This window comes from Protopterus annectens, chromosome 10.part0 (assembly GCF_019279795.1).
Source record: "Protopterus annectens isolate FY-2018-M chromosome 10.part0, PAN1.0, whole genome shotgun sequence".
Taxonomy (NCBI): domain Eukaryota; kingdom Metazoa; phylum Chordata; order Ceratodontiformes; family Protopteridae; genus Protopterus; species Protopterus annectens.
The window spans coordinates 22,034,489-22,055,973 of NC_056744.1; the positions used below are offsets into that span (position 1 = coordinate 22,034,489).

The following is a 21,485-nucleotide window of genomic DNA, read 5'->3' on the forward strand; positions in this document are numbered from 1 at the left end:
CAGGCTTTACTCTTAACAAAACCAGACTGTTGGGGGTCAAATCTTATAAGATTTTTTTATATAATAATTTATTGGGTCTTTTATGACCCTTACTATGGCCTTGCAGATGAGATTTGTCAGGCAGATAGGTCTATAATTGTCAATGTCCATGACAGGACCACCCTTTTGGAGTGGCATTACACCTGGTGTGTGCCAAACCTTAGGGTCAAAGGCAATGGATAAGCTCAGGTTGAACAGTTGTAGGAGCAGGTCCACCAGTGAATGTTTAGTTCTTTTTAGCAGGTAGGCTGGTATGTTATTAGGTACAGTAGAGGATGTTTTTTGTTTGTTTGTTTTGTTTTGATTTGGAGAGTATTTGTAGCAAGTGTTCTTCTGTGATGATAGGGGGTTTGAGATCATTAGGTATATGTGGGTTTTGTGTAAATGTCTCTGGGGTAAAAATTGCACTGACTTTCTTTCCTAATATATATGTGACATTCATTTAATGAGAACATTTAGCATCATTATGAATACGTTCAGAGCAGTGTTGAGTTATTTTGTAACTTCCTGACATATGTAAAGAAGGATTTGTAATTATGCTTAGTTTCTGATGCCAGTCTAAGCTCATGGAAAGCCTTTGTTTCCTGATTGTATTTTTCAGTACCTTGGATAACTTTTTGATGTTATTTGCCTGTATTTAGTTTTGCTATATATTCTAGTGAACCGTTTCCTTTTATTTATGCATGTGGACCATCAGGCATGTTTTCATATCCTTCCCTTTTTGTTTAAATTTGGGAGGGGCTGGCAGATTTATTCCATTTTCTAAGCAAGCATAAAATTGACCTGCATAACTACTAGTGGTGCCTACATTTTGTGGGTTATAGTCATACTTGAATTTAGAAACTTCATCACAGAATTGTAGGAAATTTGCACATTTGAAGAAATTGAAGAATCTGCAGACTGTGAAATTTGCATTTGCTAGTTCAGGGATTTTGAAAGAGGTTACCAATTTTTGGTCAGACTTGACAGCAGAAGGGTAGAGCAGTGGGATGGTGCATAAAGATGCTAGATTTGTCAGGGCAAGGTTAGGAACACTGTCCTCTAATGGGCTCTGACTACTTGATCCATGGAATTCTTGTTTATTTAATCGAAGAATTTTGGGTCACACTCTACATCTGACGTATAAGTCTCTTAGTGTGTTGACAGATAGTTAAAGTCTCCCCAGATATTGTAGTTTTTGTGTATATGAAGTTCATGTATTATATTTAAGAATTGGGTATGTTTTTCTTTGGGGGGGGGTCACCAATGGGGTCCTGTAACTGTGTAACATGCTATGAGTTGAATCTCAATAAGTTCAGTTTGTGGGTGTCTGGGAATCTGCCTTGAGGTAATACAGTCTTTAACAAATATGGATATTCCATCACAGTTCCCATCAGGTCTAAAGGTGTGGTAGACAGAAAAAAAATGGTATCTAGGAGTGATTTCTGCACTTTTAAACCAGATTTCAGTAACAATATGCATATGAATGTGCCCCAAATGCAGGAGGACTTCAAGGTCAGGCAATTTGTTAAGACTTCACATTGATATTGCCCAGTGCTTTATCCATTATTACTTATTATATTTTTAGGTTGCAAGATCCTTTAGTTGGACTTTGCCTAAAGAAGACACTATGGGGACAGCAAAGGCTTTAGACAGTAAGCGGAGTCCTGGAATGATAGATGCAAGCTATCCTTGGCAAAGCAAGTAGGGCTGCAGTTCATCACATGCTGACACGTACTCCTCATGACACAATTTACTTAGCTAACTGTTGAAATCAATCATCTCTTCCCTGTATCTTGGCATCGTTCTTGGTGAAAGTAGGATCCTGCTCAACACCAGAGTCATTCATGTATTTCTGACAAGTATGGCGAACTTAGAAATGTCTGTCTGCTTATTTCTTACAGTTTATGTATGCCAAGGCATTTACACACATAGATCACCAGTATGTCATAGTTATACTTATCATCAGGGTCTTGAGGGCCCTTGAGATGTTGAAGATCTTGGCAGCTGAATGACAACTCACTGTCACCCTGTTTTTGTCCAGTCTTTTGAGAGTAGTCTGTATGTCTTCCTATGAAGTCACAAATCACCACTATTTTGTTTTATCAGGACCGGGTTTAAGCCTACTTGGTTTGGGGTGAGTTTTATCATGGTGACTCTCACTTATGGATGTGGCATCATGTGCTGTGGTCTGTAATTTCCAGTAAGATCTAGTCTTGTTTGACTCTGTAGATTTAGGCGATAATTTTTGTACAGCCTTAGCATATGATAATCTTCTATGCAGTTCTGTGGAGTGTTATACAGGTGTTTGGTGCTCAGAGACTGTGCATTTTTGTGAGAGCGATACCTCCATCTTAGTTAAGTATTTGTGTCTCTCACCGATAGTTTGTGATGGGCTAATTATTAGTTACTTGTCTGTGACCATCAGGACTGCTTGAGTATACAAGTGCTTTGAGGCTGACAACTGACAGAAGACGAGCTGGCTAACCTTCCATTTTGGTCCATCCATCCATCCACAACCCCTTTTTCCCATTTTTGTACATGGGTTTGGGGTGTCACTTCAACAGTGACAATCAATCTAGTGCCAAGATTTACAACACCAGGTGACTCGCTCTGCCATAGTAGTTCTTCCACACCACATACTTGATGCACAATCACACCTATGGCCAATTTTGAGTATCCAATCCACCTACTGCATATCTTTGGAATGTGGGAGGAAATGGGAGCACCCAGATGAAACCCATGCAAACACAGGGAGGACATGTAGACTCCACACAGAAGACACTGGGGAACCTCTTACTGTGAGGTAACAACACTGTCCACTGTGCCACTGTGCCACTGTGCCTCCCTTCCATTTTGGTATAAGAGTGTAAAAATTTAAGGATGCAAGACTTATTTGCACTGTATTTGTTTTGCTGTTAAATGCTTCTTATCCCTGATAAGTTCTTATGAGTATAGAATATTATATATTAGTGAGTACCAGAGATGTCTGTAGTATAGTAGTTAACTATTGGAGGTGCTCTTTAAAAGATAGTAATAGCTTACAGTAACCAAACTTGGTCTTAACTACAGAGGCAACACTTTTAGCACATCCTGCCTAGGTTTGCTAGGCATAAAACTACAATCAAAGTGCCTGCATCTACCGAGTGCAGGTGCATACGGTGCTGCACTAAACACATGATTACATGACCAGGAATTCAGTGAAATATGCAGACTTTTTCTGGGCTATGTTATAAATGGTACTGACAGGGCAGCTTTTGTTCTTATTTATAACTATACTTTTTTACTGATGGCTCCTGTTCTTTCACCTTTACTGGCATTTTTATCAGGTGTTCTATCTCAGATCCATCACTACATTTTCATGTTGCTCTTGCAGTCCATATTCAGATTCTGCCCCATCATCACAGATAGGAATATGCATGCAAATCTATGACAATGGTAACATAAGAAGATCAATGGTCTGCAAGTTCCATACAACTGTTGCAGCTAGTCCATACGCTGCTGTGAGGATTCACATAGAATCATGAAAGGTGAATTCAGTGAGTTCGTAAATCCTAGGCTAGATGTCCTTGTGGACCATGTTAAGCCTAGCAAATTTCCCTTTCAAAGGTGAAAATCAAACCCTGTACCTTATGTCTGTGAGGAAAACACCTTAACCATTATGCCAACCATAACATCTAGGGTTAGAGGTTGACATTTCTGCAAAATAAAATCACTTTCAGTGAACCTAAAAGTATGTTCCTTTTCAGTTGCTTGCCCCCTTGCAAATTCCATGTTTCCTAATTTTAACCCCCATGCTCTCCTAATGAATATATATCATTGTTTCCATAGCAGGTACAGGTTTTACAGGATCAGGTTGCTAGCCCAAGCCCCAACCCTCCTCAGAGGGAGCACCACACACTCACACGCATACACCTAGGAATGTGGGAGGAAACCCACACAAATGCAGGGAGGACATGCAGACTCCACACAGAGGGCCGAGAATCAAACCGAACAACCTCTTGCTGTGAGGATATAAATATATATATATATATATATATATATATATATATATATATATATATATATATATATATATGTATATAGGTCTAGGACGTTTGCTTGAATGAGCAAATGTCCAAAACCCAAACGGCCGGGCATACTTACGCGAAAGTGCTTTTCACCGAAGAAGCACTTTCGCATAAATATTCCTGTTGCCGAGGCCGTACTATGGTGCGGATAAGGAAAAATTCCGTTTTCCCCACTGTAGTGCAATCTTGGAGGGAGAATATTAAAGTGGGGGGGTGCGGGGGGCACGTTAATGTAGTTTTTTTTTTTTTTTTAGTAAAACGCTTTAATGAAAGCGCTTTTTCTAAAGTGTGTTCGGTGGTTATGAAACATCCTAGATCCATATATATATATATATATATATATATATATATATATGTATATATATATATATATATATATATATATATATATATATATATATATATATATATAGACACACACACACACACACACACACACACACACACACACACACACACACACCAAGGCTATGCTCCCATAATACACTGGGAAAGTGCAAACTCCATTAGTGTTGAAAATGATTTTAGCAGTTTTAGTTTGGATAGACAGCAGCTAATGAAAGTATCTTCATAGAGTTGTCAGCCCCCCAGCTCTATCCTGTGCTATCTTATGTTTAATATCTTCCCATGTATGCTTCATTTCATCTGTTTATCTATAGTTTACAGTTATTGCAACAAAGCTTTCTAGGGTCCTGTCTGCTGCTGAACCAGTATTAATTGCTCTCATACGTACAGGAGTGTTCCAAACTCTATAGTTGTGTGGGGGTATTTTATGTGCTTTCACCATAGCTGCATACTATATATAGTAATCTTGATCTAGCACCAAGACAAAGAGGAATAAATCCCCTGACTACAACACATGCAACCCAAGTTTGATTTGTATCTTGGGCAGTTGTGGAACTGGCAGGGACGGACAGGGCATGCCATCACAGGGGAGGGAAGACAGTCATGTGGGCATCCCCATGATGATCACTGGAGGATGCTGGAGATGTCATCATGAAGGCACGGTCTAAAGACGGGAATCGAAAGGAGACATGGGTGAGCTACTGTGGAGGTGGGGCAAGATGCCAGATGTCAGACCCATAGCTGGCTCATCTAGCACCCTGTGCCATTCCCACAAACTTGCACCCCACCCCCTTTGCTTTTCAAATGAAGAGCAAAAAAAGGGACTTCTGTTTACTGCAATGAGCTGATTGGTTTCCTACACCGCAACAGCCATTCACCCCCCCCCCCCAGCTCTTCAGATGAAGAGATAGAAAAAAAAATCTTTGGATTACTGTAAACTCACCAAATCCACATTCTCCACAGAGCTCTAAACCAAACAGCAAAAAAGTCTTCAGCTTACTGTGTAATTCATTACCCAGAGTGCAGCAGCCAATCCACTGCCTCCAGCTCTTCAAGTAAATGGAAAGAAATGCTAAACCCCTTTCTGTACTGGCGTTTTGGCACAGAAAACAGCTCACAATCATATCCCCTAACACTTGCACCTGGGACAATCTTCCCTTCACCCCACCCTCACTATGCTACAGCTTCATATTCCCATTGTATGCCTGCTCCTCAGATGTTACATCATGACCACAGGGAGGGGAATGTAACAAGGGTAGTCCACAAAGGTAACCACCCAGCTGAAGGAAGACAGCACACACACTCAGGACTCCCTTATAGTCCATAATGACCCCAGCATAAAATCAGTAATAGAGCAGAAGTAGATAAGAGTAGCTTGTGGATCCTGCAATAGACATGGAGCACTGGGGTATACTGTATTGATGAAGCATGGAGAGCAAAAGAGCTGAAAACTTCAGTATTTAGTCATCTCAGCCCATTTAATACCCATCAGCAGATTTCTGCACCACCAGAAAAAAAGGTTTTTCACAAAGGAAGAAGTCAAGGAGCAGGTAGAAACCGGACTGTGCAGTGAGGTGGTAGGCAGCTACAGGTAAGGTGTGCACCATTTTATTACAGGTGAACACGCAATATAAGATACAAATATCTCCCACCACTGGCTCTGTTCAGGCTTCATTGTTAACTAAAGTACTGTGAGTGGTGTGTTAGATTAAACTCAGTGCCATGAGTGCTGTGGCACATAGATACTCACTGCCACAAGTGCTGTGATATATGGATACTCAGTGCCATGAGTTCTGTGATACATGGATACTCAGTGCCACCATTGCGGTGGCACATGTATACTTAGTGACACAAGTGCTATGGCACATGGATACTCAGTGCCACCAGTGCTGTGGTACATGGATAGTCAGTGTCACAATTGCTGAAGTACATGGATACTCAGTGCCCATTGCTGTGTGATACATGAATACTCAGTGACATGAGTGTTATGGTACATGGATACTTAGTGACATAAGTGCTGTGGCACATAGATACCCAGTGCCATGAGTTCTGCAGTACATAACCGAAGTGTGGATTTATTTAGTTCCTCTAGTCCTGGCTCTCAGATACTTGACACTTTATGTATACCTATTTGCTATTTAAGCAGGCACAATGTTGTTTTTCCTTAGTTTAGCCCTAACCTCATGATGCATTTTCAGTAACAAACTCCTGGGTTTTCCTGGTAGTGGGTGTCAGTGAAGGTATGTCACTCACTTCTGCAAGTGACAAAACCACTCAAGACTGCCCTGCTCCCTAGGAGCTAGCTGATAGTCTTCACCATGAACTCTGCCATGGGAGTGCAGCTCTGAGGTATGTGCCTCCACCCCCTCGCTCTTAAAAGGCACAAGTTGGCAATGCTGTGTCACTTCTCACTTCTTCCCAGTGAACTTCAGCAGGTGCCCAAATCACTAACTAATCTCAGTCTGCATGAAATATAGTCACAGGCTTTATCTTTCTACACCAATGGAGATTTGTTTACATGTATTTTAATATTATTCCATAACTGTGTTCTAGGGTGATGGGGTAGATAAGAGCCATGAAATATAGGCAGCATAACAGATTTGGTTCTACCTCACTCACATGATACTAATGCCCACTGACTACTGGAAAGGGGTCTTCTGACTTGGTAATGAGGCTGGCTGCAAGGTGAGCACAACTTGTTATGTTACAAATGGAGGATACCTCTACTGGAGTAAGTAATAAAGAGGCAATACATCATCATTTACAAAGGATATCCACATTAATCTGCCCTCAAATTCACTTTGCAAAGAGCAAAGACTTTTTACATCTCTTGATACACTCTAACTTTTTAGGAAGAGCAGGCCATAAATAATGACATTTTAGGAAAATACCGCAGAGCATAACTGCATTATGCTATATGCAAAATATATTATAGGTATTAGGCATGCAGGTATCAATCACTTCAGATGGGTATGTTTTTTGTGTTTAATAATTTAATAAACTATTATATTTGAATGTTCTAAAGTATTGTCTGGCATGTTAAGGTGCTTAAACATTAATATTCTGTAAAGTGATTTTGTTAAACTGTCTGTTTTATTATTTATTTTTTTCCTTTTCCAGATAGAAAAGCTGCAAACATTAACCTCCTATTTGTGGATTAGAATGGTATGTTTTTGAAGGCTATTATTGGTTGTATAAGAGCTATCTGGTCTGTAATCAGTGAAAATAATTACTTCTAAATCTGTGCATTTTATTTGAATTAGTATATTTTGTATGCAGTTCTCAAACAAGGACCAAAATTAACCCCAATATGCTCATTGTGTTTCATAATAAGAAAGTACCATCACTTCTAGCCAAGTTTTGATGCAAGTTTGTTTGGTTAGTGTGGTAACTGTGTAACTGAACTGGTCAAAGGACTATTTTCAGGGAAGACCCAGGCCAAAGGAAGCTTCACACAGTAAAATGTATTAAATCAAGAAAAGAGATAAACACAAAACGTCTACATTCAAATCATGCAAACCAACATATTCAGGGGTACAAAATTACAGAAACATTAGTGTAGTATATTATGTTCATAGGTGTGTACTAGGCTAATGGCCCTGGGGCCTTTACAAGCCTAGTCATAGGATTAACCTGGCATTGTGCCACCCAACCTTAGTTCCCAGTGCCTCTGTCAAGTAGAGCCACTGGAGTTATCCCCGGGGTGAATTTTCTATTTCCCATCCACTCATCAAGATTTCTCTTGAAGAGGGTCAGTGAGGTGCTCTGCTTGACATGTATGGGAGGTCTATTCCATAGCATGGGCAGTCTCTGGTTTATGAACCTGTCCCTCCAGTACGTTCTGTTGATTGTGGTAATGAGGTCGAGGTCTCTGGAGCATGTGGTGTGGAGGGATTGGGATTTCTTTAGATGTAGCATTTCTAACAGAGATGGGTCAGACATGGCTTTGTAAGTCAAGCAGAGATCGCCTCTAAATAGGTGCTATGAGACAGAGCATAGATGGAGTTTTTTGAGTCTGTCCATATAGGACAAGTGTTTAAGGTATAGGATCCTCTTTGTGAGGTATTTTTGCGGCCTCCCCAGTTGTTGCAGGTGTCTAGTGAGGTACATGCCAAATGGGGCATTGTACTCGATGATTGGCCTAATGATGGAAGAGTAGAGGGAGACAATGACCTCTTTCTTCCTGGATGCAAAACCCTTAGTAATGAGATGTGCCACATAGAAGGACTTTCTGACCACATTGGCAATGTGGTGATCAAAAGAGAGGTTGCTGTCAACCTGTGTTTCCAGATCCCTTATAATGCTTTCTGTGTTCAGTGGACTACCATCAATGTGGTAATTTATGGGAACCAGGTTTTTCCCAAAGGGGATGAACGACACATTTTTCAGCATTGAGCTTAAGGCCATGGTTCTGACACCAGTCATTGGTCTCAGTGAGGCCATTCGGTAGGATGTCAACATCACTTGGGCAGTTAATAATAGCTCCCAACTTGCAATCGTCTGCAAACTGTGTCAGCCAGAGTCCCTTCATGTTGGCCTGGACTTCAGAGAAGTAGATACCAAACAGGAGAGGACCCAGGACCGAACCCTGTGGGACTCCACTCGTGACTAGTCGCAGTCTGACTTGAAGTCAGCTACCTTCACACTGTGGGTTCTGTCTGTGAGCCAGTTTGCAACCCACCTAGTGATATAGAGGTTGATGTCTAGCTTATTGAGTTTTTCTATGATTCCAGAGTGGGGAATGGTATCAAAGGTCTTGGCCAGATCAAGGTAGGCTGTATGAATCATCTTGCCTTCATCCACAGCTCTGGTGACTAACTCAAAGAAGTCAACTAAGTTGAGCAGGCATGATCTACCCTTCACAAAACCAAATTGTGTGGGATCCAGCGTTTGGAGATTCCCTGTATCCTTGTTTATTAGGTCCATGATGATGTGTTCCATAGCTTTGCATATCAGACTCATCAGGCTAATGGGGCGATAGTTCCCAGGGTCTGTAGTCGCTCCTCCTTTGTGGAGAGGGCTGACTGTAACAGTGCGCCATTTGGTAGGGACAAAGCATGAGGTGAGACTGTGATTGAACAGGGCACACAGGTGAGGTGCCAGTTCACTCTGTAGTTCATGTAGAACACAGCCAGGGATATATAAGATAAGCATTTGTAGCTCACATCCCTGTTACTGTGGCAGACAGGAATGTGGGCTTTAAATCCTAATCTTCTGTTATTCATTTAAGTGACAAATTGATGGCGTCTGAAATCTGCCACTGCCACCAAATATCTGATAGTTGTGGTACAGGCCTTAAATCCCAGAAAACTGTTGCCAAATTATGGGATGAATGGATATGGTTTGAGTCCCACCACTGTCATCAAATAATGTGATGTGTAGAGATTATGAAACCTTCATTTTCTCCACCATCACCAAACAGGCATGGAAGAGGGTGACTAGTTTTGAGAGGTAATTTCAAATGCACACTACTGTCATATGTTATGGCCAGTACATGTCACACTCAAACAAGCATTTCACTGTCAGCTACACAACAGGGTTATAATCAATGGCACCCCAGTATATTCTTGTGCTCTTGTAGTCTGGTCATACAAACTTTTGGTTGATGATTTCTCTGAGCTAGTTGCTTCTGTTCCATGTCTGAAGCTACCATAGTGAATCCATGAAATTCAGTATGCATGTATTCCACAACAGGCACTTTGATGGAATCAGCTTTACACTTCCCTTATCTCTCAACTGTCCAGAATTTTGTAGAATGCCCAGACTTTTGATTCATATTTTTCATCTGTTCCTCATATAGTTTGTCATTCTTTGGCAAATAATTGAAGGTTGAAGCCATTATGTAATGACAGGCATTTGAGTTTCAGATATTATACCCTTCTGGAAATGCAAGTTAATTCAAAATGTTATTCTATCTACTTTCTAAGTTTATAGGTACAATAATTAAATCTAGCCCCTGTTTTGGGCTTTGCCAGTCAATTAGTTTTTGCTTTGCCCAGAATTCTTGCACTAAAGAAGGATAAGGGATATGACTCTCCAACTTATCACAAACTAATGCTACGGGGGGAAACTGCTGATCTACTGCTATTATGTAGAAGAAAAATAATCAAAACCACTTTTAGTAATCTTTGAGGTTGCACACTCCATCACTGTTATGTGACTAATGACTTGTTAAGTACAAGTTTGGGCATGGGGGGGGGTCTTCCCCCACATGGAAGTGTGCATGCAGGCTGTCTCTCACACAAAAAAATGTACTTTGAAACCACCAAAAGTTGTTTTCAGCTACATTTTTTTCTACAGAATAACATCTGATGTAAATGTGTTTGTTAGATCAGCATGAATCCATCTACAGACTCCCTCAAGTGGCTCAAATGGTGAAAAACCCAGAGGTACTTCTGGCATCTCCTCGTACACAAAGAGTAGATTAGGCAGGTACTTGTCCCACTCCCATTTAAACTGGTCTGTGAGTGCTCCTAACCCCCTCATACCACTTTACTCATGGGTGCTAACCCTAACCCTGATGGTGCCCCTAAAACCAACCCTACACAGTACCTTACCAAAAACCCTTTCCTAAACAATACTACTAAATAAGATATTCAGACATACACACAATTGCACATATGCCGCAACACAGAAAACATTCATAGTATCACCTTTCCTAGCCCTTACTCTAATTATAAAAATAGAACACTCAGACACACACTCATATATTAAAAACTCTCACAAAACATTAAATCTGTTCCTTTATCTGGCCATGAATATAACCCTAACCCACAGACTCTCATACACTTGTTTGTACAGCAAATGCTGAATCTTTTGGCATTTATGAAAGTTTCTGTATAAAAAGAAGTCTCCACTTATCTTCACACAAGCATAGCTAACTCACCCCATCAGAGTCAGTGAGTTGGCCCTTCCACATTAACGGAAGTCAACAAAAGTGACTTCCGATTTAAATTAACAGAAATACACTCTGAAAATAAGATCTGCAATCACCGGAGTATCTTTTCTTCTTCTTCCGGCTTTTCCCAGTTAAGGATCACCACAGCGAATCACCTGTCCGCTCATGATTGGCAGTGGAGTTTTATGGTGTCGAGTTGCCAGCCTGGTGCCCAACCTTCCACAGAAGGCACACACATGCATGCACTCACGCCTAGGGCTAATTTAGAGTGTCCAATCCACCTACAGCATGTCTTTGGGATGTGGGAGGAAACCGGAGCACCAGGAGGAAACCCACACGATCACAGGGAGGACATGCAGACTCCACACAGAAGGCACCCCAGCCGAAGATCGCACCAGGGAACCTCTTGCTGTGAGGCTGCAATCAATGGAGTATACTGCAACTATATACATTTATATATATATATATATATATATATATATATATATATATATATATATATATATATATGTATATATTGCTGAGATTGCACAAAATCAGAGAAGAGGAAAAATGTGAGGAAAGGGCCAGACACACTTTCTCTCCTCTGAGTCTGACCACAGTGGCAGAATGTTTATGATCTTTTAGGCTTTACATTCTGAGCACCTGTTACCTATCACATGGCAAAAAGAAGGGCTCCAAGTTATAAATTGTACACATCTAATGAAATACATTTTTAAATCTATGAAACTAAACAAGACACTCAAGACAGTCAGTGAGCTATCCATTTGATACTAATGGAAATTGACAGAAGAGAGTATCAATTTTAAATTAAAAGCAGTATACTCTGTCAATAAGATACGCACTCAACAGAGTATACTTCAACCATGTATTTTGTATATAGATAAAAAGAGAGAGAGAAAAAGTGTACATTGAGTTTTCAGAACACAAATGCAGTGAAACTGAAGTTATCGATGCCAGCATTCTGAAATTCAACACATCAAAAAAATGAAAACAACTAAACTGAAACCAGTCCCAAAAGGATACACATAATTTCCTTCTGAGATCAGAACACCAAAACCTCACCACACATTCACATCCCTGCTCCACCGTACTAATATCTACTAAACTTAATGCTGTCCCTGTCTCTAACCCTTACCTTACACCTTACCTTACCTTTCAAAAACCCCTTCCATAACACTACCCAGCCTGGACAAACACACACACACACACACACACACACACACACACACACACACACACACACACACACACACACACACACACACAACTGCAACAATGCCCTCACTTAACCCTACTTTAACCTTAAAACTAACCCAACTACACTCACTCCAAGCCCCTAATGCCAAAACCTTCAGAATATCTAAACGTTTTGGTAATATTTTCCCAGACTAACAAACCTGCAAATATTTGATGTTCTTTTAATTCAAAATGTTAAAATTTTGATGAATGGATCAATCAACTTCATTTCACCTTCATTCACGTCATTGATTAGCAGCCTATAGATATATAGATATATATTTATTCCATAATTGATCTCATGATGGACCTTCCAAGGATGTAATTAGTCATGGTTAATTATGAATATGGACAGCCTGCTGCCTCTTCAGTTCAACTGGACTTTGACCCGACTACTGCCAAATATACATGACACATTTATGTCACTCTGCAACTGGATAAATAATGACAATCTAAGAATAAACCCTAGCAAGTGCTTGGCACCCCACAAAAGTCTCTGTCATCCCCCCATTTCCAGTAAAGGATACTTGCAACAATGCAATACACACAGTGACTCAACATAAATACGTAATGGTATTACTTGACCCCTCACTGTCTTTCTCAGCCCACACTGACCACATTGTAAATAAATTTTAGGATAGCTAAAGTTCTGTATAAAAACATCTCTTCTTTTGACCGCAAAAGCTTGACAGTGTATTGCCCAAAATGTGCTAATCCCCGACCTTGAATATGTATTACCTCTACTAGTTCTGCACTCTCTAGTACACATGTGACAAACACAAGGCTCGCGGGCCGAATCCGGCCCACCTGGCTATTCTATGTTGCCCGTGGTGAGGAGAGCCGGCCGGGAGGCGTGCTGTGTCAGCTTCATCCCTGTGTGCCTGAATGGTGCATAACATTAGATTCTAATGTGGTGGCGAGGAGAGTGATTCTCAGATGGCTGTGTCAGCGTCATCCCTGTGTGCCTGCACAGAGCACTACTACCCAAGGCCAACATCCATGAATCTAGCAATCACCCCCAAATGTCTGAGAGAAATGTTGATGCAGGGTGGTGCACTTCCTATCTAGTTTGTAGAAGATGCTGAAATGGTAACATTAGATTCTGATGTGGTGGCGAGCGTCATCCCTGTGTGCCTGCACGGAGCATCTCTACCCAAGGCCAACATCCGCGAATCTAGCAATCAAAATGTCCAAGAGAAAAGTTGATGCAGAAGGGAGACAATTTAATGAAAGATGGGAAAGCGAATATATGTTTATACTTCGCAAAGACAAACCAATGTGTATTTTGTGTTATGAGGCGGTGTCAGTGATGAAGGAGTACAATATATTTAGGCATTTTGTAACCAAACATGGAGCTAAGTATGCTAAATATACCCTTCACGAAAGACATAAAATTTTCCAAGAATTAAAAGCATACTGCAATCGCAGCAGAACATGTTTCCTAAAGCTAAAGCAAAAAATGATGCAGCAGTGAAAGCTAGCTATATTGTGGCTGAAGAAATTGCCTGAGCTTCCAGGTGTTTTTCAGAGGGTGCCTTTTTGAAGCAATGCATGCTAAAGATGTGTGAGCAGGTGTGCCCCGACCAGATGCAGACTTTCCAAAACGTCAGTTTGTCAAGAAATACCATTGCAATCGAGTTCGAGATCATGCAGGAAATCTAACAACACAGCTGGCTGAAGAAGCATGCAGTTATCTAGCTTTTTCATTAGCTGTCGATGAAAGCACAGACAATACTGATAGAGCACAGTTGTCCATCTTTATATGAGCCATGAAGATGGACCTCTCTGTCACTGAGGAACTCTTGGGTGTAACTGCAATGCATAGGACGACAACAGGGAAGGAAATTTATGAGGCGGTGGAGAAGTCCATAAATAATATTAAACTACCCTACCGATGGCACACCTGCAATGTGTGGAGGAAAAAAAGGCTTGGTTGGACTAATGAAGGAGAAAATGCTAAATAATGACTGCCACACACATCTGAGCTTCAAACTAATAGTGACCTGAGAGCAAAGTTCCAGGATGTCGTGATAGAGGATGTTTACCGTCTACTGCCCCCTGACTTGATGCCACAGCTAAGACTTCATGCTGCTCATGTAATGTCCATGTTTGGGAGCACCTATCTGTGCAAACAAATGTTTTCAATAATGAATCTATACAAGAACATGCACAGATCACACATCACTGATGAAAACCTCCACTCTGTTTTGCAGGTTGCCATAGCACAAGACATAAAACCAGATATTGACTCACTGACCAGGGGAAAACAGTCTCAGACATCTGGCCAGAAAACAAGTAGATGAGCAATTTCAGAACCTAAATTTCAATGTATTAAAAAAACTGTTTTTGAACTTTTTTGCTTATAGTACACTTACAGTTTGTTTTGTGTTTATTGTTATTTCCAGTGATGGTGCTAATGGAATTCAATGCTCTGTGCACTGATTAATGCACCAGGATGGCGTGAGATGTGGTCTCTCAGGATGATGAAGGATCTTTGCTTCTACTAGTCTTAGTAGATATATCTTAATAAAAAATTAATAAAAAATTTGGCCCGCGACTTAGCCTATGTGTTTTTATTTTGGCCCCTTATGTGATTGAGTTTGACACCTCTGCTCTAGTGCAAACACCCAAAAACTCTGAAGAGCAGAGAACATGACCTCCTGGCTACCCAATATACACCTCAGTGTAACATCTAAATGTGTCCAATGACTCCCTGTACAAAGCAGGCATTGTTGCTGCTTAGTACTGTAAGTTTTACAATTCTTACCCTTGGGCACTGTCTACCACTACAAAAACAAATCTATTAATAAGAGTCACATGAGACTGGAGGGTTTGGAGGGACTCCAGAGAATATGAGAAGTTCAGTATTATCTACATTACATACAGAAGTTAGGTAAGAGGTCATATATATTGTGTTATATTGCACTGCATATAGAGCAATGTAAAGGTCACATGATAAATACAATAGAAAAGAGAAGAGAAGGTACATAAACGGTGGTATGTCATGACGTTTGAAGTGCCCGCTGAATAAGTCTATAAGCTAGTAATATTCAATATTTGATTTGATAGATAGATAGATCGATAGATAGATAGATAGATAGATAGATAGATAGATAGATAGATAGATAGATAGACAGACAGACATATAGATATTTAAATTGCCATCATTATACTTTTGCAAAGAAAAAAAGGAAAAGAAAAAATCTTGTATAGTCATCTTGGTAAGATAGAATCTTCATTTTATCCATGCTTACGAGTCACAGTCAGTTGTATGTCTATAATTTTAGCAAAATACAGTTACAACTGTGCCACCAGTATACAACAGAACTCATTCAAAAACACAAACTCCCTTATCCAGATAACAGACAAACCATTGTCTGGCCTGCTGCTCACAAATAAACCAATAAATAAACCAATGCTGGGACATCTTTTGTCTCCCTAGGCAAAGAAAAGTCATCATTTTAATGGTGCTAACTAAATGCTACTTCATATTAGATCTGTGTCATATACAAGAAACAATCAAATACTTCTGTTATACAAAAGAAACTTCTTAATGACCTTAGTAACTCTGGAAATCTATCTAAATCTCCTTAGTCTGATACATTGAAGGAAGCTTTATCACATTTTATGCTCTACATTACAATCAAAGTAAGACTTGATTAATTAGGTTCATAGATTACTACTAAGCTAACAGCCCTAGTGGGACATTTTAAGTTTAGCCAATTACCCCACGTGAAAATCAAACTCTGCACCTTGTGTCTGTAAGGTAAACACCTTAACTATTATGGCAATTTATCTTGCAGGTCTTTAGGTATCCTACTGAAATAATAAACTCGTTCCCATTTATAGCAATATTCGAAAAATTAATTATCTTACTATACTAGCATTTAAAAGTGAACAACACCATGTCATTAAAATTCTACAGTTCCCCCCACTGTCCCTCATATCACAAAATAACTATATGGATTAATAAACTGCATTCTCAAGACAAACTAATCTAGCAACATAATCTAAATACTTGCTCTGACTTGTCATCTCCCTTACCTCAAAAATCCCCCCCCCCCACCTGACCTCAAATGAAGGGAGCATACTGAAGCAAGGTCACAACATCATAACTACCATCTCGTCATTCAGCAAATCATATGCTAGGACAACCATCCGTACTACTTATCTAGCATTAAGATGTAGCCAGACAGTAATGTTCCGGTATCTCTTTCCCAGTAATATTGGAATCATCCCATCAAACGTTCCCACAGGAAGCTTAGTCAGTTAAGTTTAATAACCAGTTCTACCTTATTATAGGCATATGCCTTTTAAATCCCTCAAGGATATTATATCCTTACACCTTGGTACTGTTGAATAGCTATGCTGTTCAGTCTTAGCGTTAAAATATCCAGCATAATAGTAATGTGACCAGCATGAGAAGGGACTAAACTAAAGTATCTGACGACCTTAATTCCATCTCCCAATGAATAAGAAATCTAACAGAAACACTAACCATAGAACAAAATGATCCAGTCACTTATTCAGACTGTACTCATCCTTTATAATGACCATCCAAATGGCACTCCAGAAACATCTGCCAAGGTGGGCAGGTCAGAAGTAGTAAACAATAAGGTGAGCAAAGGGTTTAAATGCCACAATTAAATGAATGCAAGTAACAAATGTATAACTTATAGGTAACCACTTAAATTCACCTGAAGAACTAACACCTGACCAGCTATGTGATTAGTCAATCGTACTTATTTAGAAATCATGGAAAAATATAATGGCATTTGCACATAGGTCTCAACCTCTTAAGAGGTCAATGTGGAACACAGACCCTGACAATGTGTGACAAACAGGCAAAATGTGGAACACCCTGTTTTCACACTGCACGAAAGTGCACCATTTCCACGGTGCCAAACTAAAGTGCTCTTTCATGGAGCACTCCCAAACAAACAAAGGAAGTGTGTGAGAGGCTGCCCTCAACTGTAATCACTCACAAAGAGTGCTGTCCAGACATCTTGAGAAAGGACTGTTAATTTTCAGTGAGCTTTTTAAAGTACAGAAAGTCTGCTTAGTTCAACGTTGCCAGCATTATTTGGTGCTGTTTAAATTCTTTTGTCTTATGTTTATATTTCATGCCTGTTGCTTTAAAACTAGTACAAATGGCCTGTCACATCCCTACAGAGTTCCTCTGTAGAAATGAAGGCAACAAATTCATCACTGCTGGGCTGGAAGAGAGCACCCCAACCCAATGGTTGCTGCTGTCATAAGACCTGGATTTTATCTGTCAGTCCTTAGCCGAAATGAAATTGACAGTTGAATATAAAATATGAATTACAAATATCCAGTATAATAGCAAATTGTATTCAACTGTTTAAGAAGCAAGGCATTAAATTCTATATGCAGGCAACCAAATTTGTTCCACAGATATAGCAAATGCTTGATATGTTTTTTTTCCCCAACAAAACAAGAAACTTGTTAAAAATCACTTTGGTGTGAATCAGTATGTATATGTCATATGCTTGTTTCTCATCAGTATTTGAAATGATGAATGTACACATCTCTTCAACTGCTTAACTGGTAACTATAGATCAACACTTAAGAATGATGTATGTAATAAGGCAACTACAGTTAGTCTGACAGAAACATCAGCCTTTATTGGCTGAGTGCTCGTACAGAAAGGCTCAGACATGGTATGAGGTGTGTTTTAATGCAAGGAAGATAGAATGTACAGCAGGGAAGAAAACGGCGCAGTGCTGTAAAATGAAAGTCATGCGGTCTTGTCTTATGGGATATCTGCCTGTTTGCTCACTTCCCACAGAGGACAGAAATACTGTCTAAGAGTTGCCTATGGCTGATCCCATAGACAAACCTAATCTGTTACGTCAGGGTCCTCCAGAAATACACAGGGTTAAACTCATTTCTCTGGTGTGTTATTTTGCCTGTGATGTGTACAGAGAGATGAGATGTATTTTTGTTTTGTGGAAGTTCTACTGTATTTTTCAGGATAGCGAAAGCAGAGCAACACAAACTGCAGTGAAATAGTACAGAAGTAAATTTGTATTTTACACAAACTGAACTATATTCACCTAAAACGTTCATTACATCAGAGTTTAGTTAACCCTAGATGGTGGGTAAAAAGACACACTGCATTTTTCATTTGAATCATTCATTTGCTACAGAAAGTTTTAGTTTGTAATATCTGAGAATGCATATTCATATTTCTTCCTGCCTTCGTCACTGCGAATATGTATTAATAGTACCTAGAGAGCAACTCTTTGCTTGACAAGGGAAATTAGATTTCTGGTGCCAGAACTGACTACAAATATTTTTCTTAAGGCAGCACAGTAGCACTCTGCTTTGTAAATGTTGAATCTCCCATTATCAGTTGGCTTGCATCAGCAACAACTTGGTGATATAGCTATTTCTCTAATTTATTGATTAACAATTCCTGTGTAACATTTCTTGATGTATACCTTCTCAGAGATATGAAAACTGTCACCCGGAAGTCTCTCATTTTTTCCGCTTCTTCTGGTTGGCTCGCTTTGCATCAGTAATAAACCTCTGATTGGCTCATAATACCTATATGCTGATTGGCTATTTTCACAGTATATGAGCCAATCAGAATGTGCAAAGCGGAACCAACACTCTTAATGTGGAACATTGGAACTTTGTGAGTTCTGTATCTTAAATGCGGTGCATTCCGCATAATCCGGATCACTTGGCAGCTCAGCATTTGCATACAAACTATTGTTCAAAAAATCACCCCTGAATAAATAGCAAAAATTTCTTTTTGATAAGAGACCACAAAACCAAACCCAAAATCCAAAAAAGACACTACCGCATTATAACTAATAAGTTCTCCATAAGAATTTCAATGATCGAAATCACATTCCAAGATGGCCGCTGACAACTAGACATGCATTAAGCTGCAGCTCCAAAAATTAAAAGTTTAATCTACAGCAAAGCCTCAACATCCTATATGTAAAAGGTAAAACCTGCACAACCCCTGCAGCAACAACATCTAAGAAGCAAGGAAACAGCTCTATCTTAAAATATAAAGCTAAATATAGACTTTTAAAGTACCTTCTAAGCCAGGAGGGAAGCAGTGACTGTGACCGTGTGGCAAGGCCTATCCAGATCTACAGCTCAGCAGCACCTGAAAAAGATTTTAAAACAAAAGGAAAAATCACTATGACTAACACCCAGGATCAAAGTAAGGAACGAATGGAAATACAAATGTCTAAATCACAACTACCTGCAATTGTGACACCTGAAAAGGACACAGCAAGCAAGAGACAGAAAACATCTAAGTCACAGCAGAAAACTACTAAAGTTTCTTTGAGAGCAAAAAAATGAAAACTCATACTCAGTAGAAGATATAAAAACAGCCCTACAACCACTCCAAAATGACATACGTGAGTTTTCTGAAAAGCTTAGCTCTGTGGGAACCAACATTGAACAAACTGCGTCAAGACTAACTTTAAATGAAACTAAGATGGAGGAAAACACATCTGAAAACAAAGCTCTGAAGACTACAATTAAAACCAATGAACAGACCATAAGAGAACTCCAGTCAAAAAGGATAGATCTTGAAGCAAGAAGCAGAAGAAACAATATAATTATAAGAGGGCTACCTGAAGTGTTTGACCAAACCCAACTGAATGCAATAATTAAAGAGATTGTGGAAACAACTGTTGAAAATAAGAATATAGCAAAAGAAATGACCATTGAACGTGCACACAGATCTCATCGAAGAACTCAGGATGAAACTGTACCAAGACAAATCTACGTTAAAATACTCAATGCAGCACACACCTACATGATCCTAACGGATGCTAAACAGAAAAGAAACATAACATGGAGGGGGTCATAAAATAAGCATTACACAAGACCTACCTCTGCCCATCAAGCAAGAATAACAAGAACTAGCCCCTTTCTGCTCTTATCTAATTAAGAAGAATATCAGGTTTCCAATGCGGTACCCTGTGAAACTTATGTTCAGCTATAAAGATCAAAAATACTGTGTACAAAATAAAACAGAAGCTAAAAACACTTTCACCAAAGCATTCGGAGATTCCCCTGAGGAAAAGAAGCAGTACAGCAGCACAGCCGACAAACTAAAGCCTAAACTAGCTTTTTAAAAGCTATGCTTTAAGGTAAGGCTATAAAACATTAAAAAATGTATTGCATCTGTTAATATTTAGTTTCTGCATTCCGATTACAAAAACACAGTTTGTAAGCTGCAAATGACATGGACAAATCTCTGTTTAAATGAACAATGCAGTCCTACAGTCAAAAAACCCATATTAAGTGCATTACCATGTATAGTTAACCTTTTTATCCCTAAATATTCAGCAGACATTAAAACTTCTAAACAAAGTTAAATCTAACTACATATGCAGTCTGCATAAACTCTACACATCTACTTAATAAATCTAAATATACAGTAAAGCCGAAAATCGCAAATAAACAAAAACGAAGCAAGATAAGAACAATATTGATCAATCCCATCCACATAAATTATCTAAATAAGTTAAATAAAAGAATTTCACCATTTTTATTGATCCGGAGAGCTGCCTGTGAGAGCAAAGAACCGGAAAAAAGAATACCCAAAACCATGTAGTAATGTGAGGTCAAATGACAACTTCCCCTGAAGGTCAAGAGCTGCAAAGCACTACTGGGAACTGCAAGGCTCAATGTACAGTACTCAAAGAAACTGGAATCAACGGAACTATGCAAACCCATTAAGGAAAAGCCTTATAAGGTAACAAAACAAAACATTTACAAGTACAATTCAAGGAATCTACATAAGTGCAATGTAAATGTCTCAGAAAATGCAATTAATATTTTGTTATAAGTTTCTAAAAGGCTTTTTGTGCTATAATGAAAATGTATACATTGCAAAATCTCTAGTAACTGTAAAA

General features: G+C 39.4%; 1 long non-coding RNA gene across 1 annotated transcript in view; it reads right to left on the bottom strand.

The window, feature by feature from the left end:
• LOC122812768 overlaps positions 1-21,181 on the bottom strand; it is a 168,972-nt gene extending 147,791 nt beyond the window's left edge. The window contains exons 1-2 of the long non-coding RNA XR_006366550.1: positions 21,114-21,181; positions 19,645-19,717 (exon numbers count right to left, since the gene is read on the bottom strand). This is a non-coding gene — a long non-coding RNA (uncharacterized LOC122812768). The remainder of the gene's footprint in view (positions 1-19,644; positions 19,718-21,113) is intronic.
• Positions 21,182-21,485: the final 304 nt, after the last annotated feature.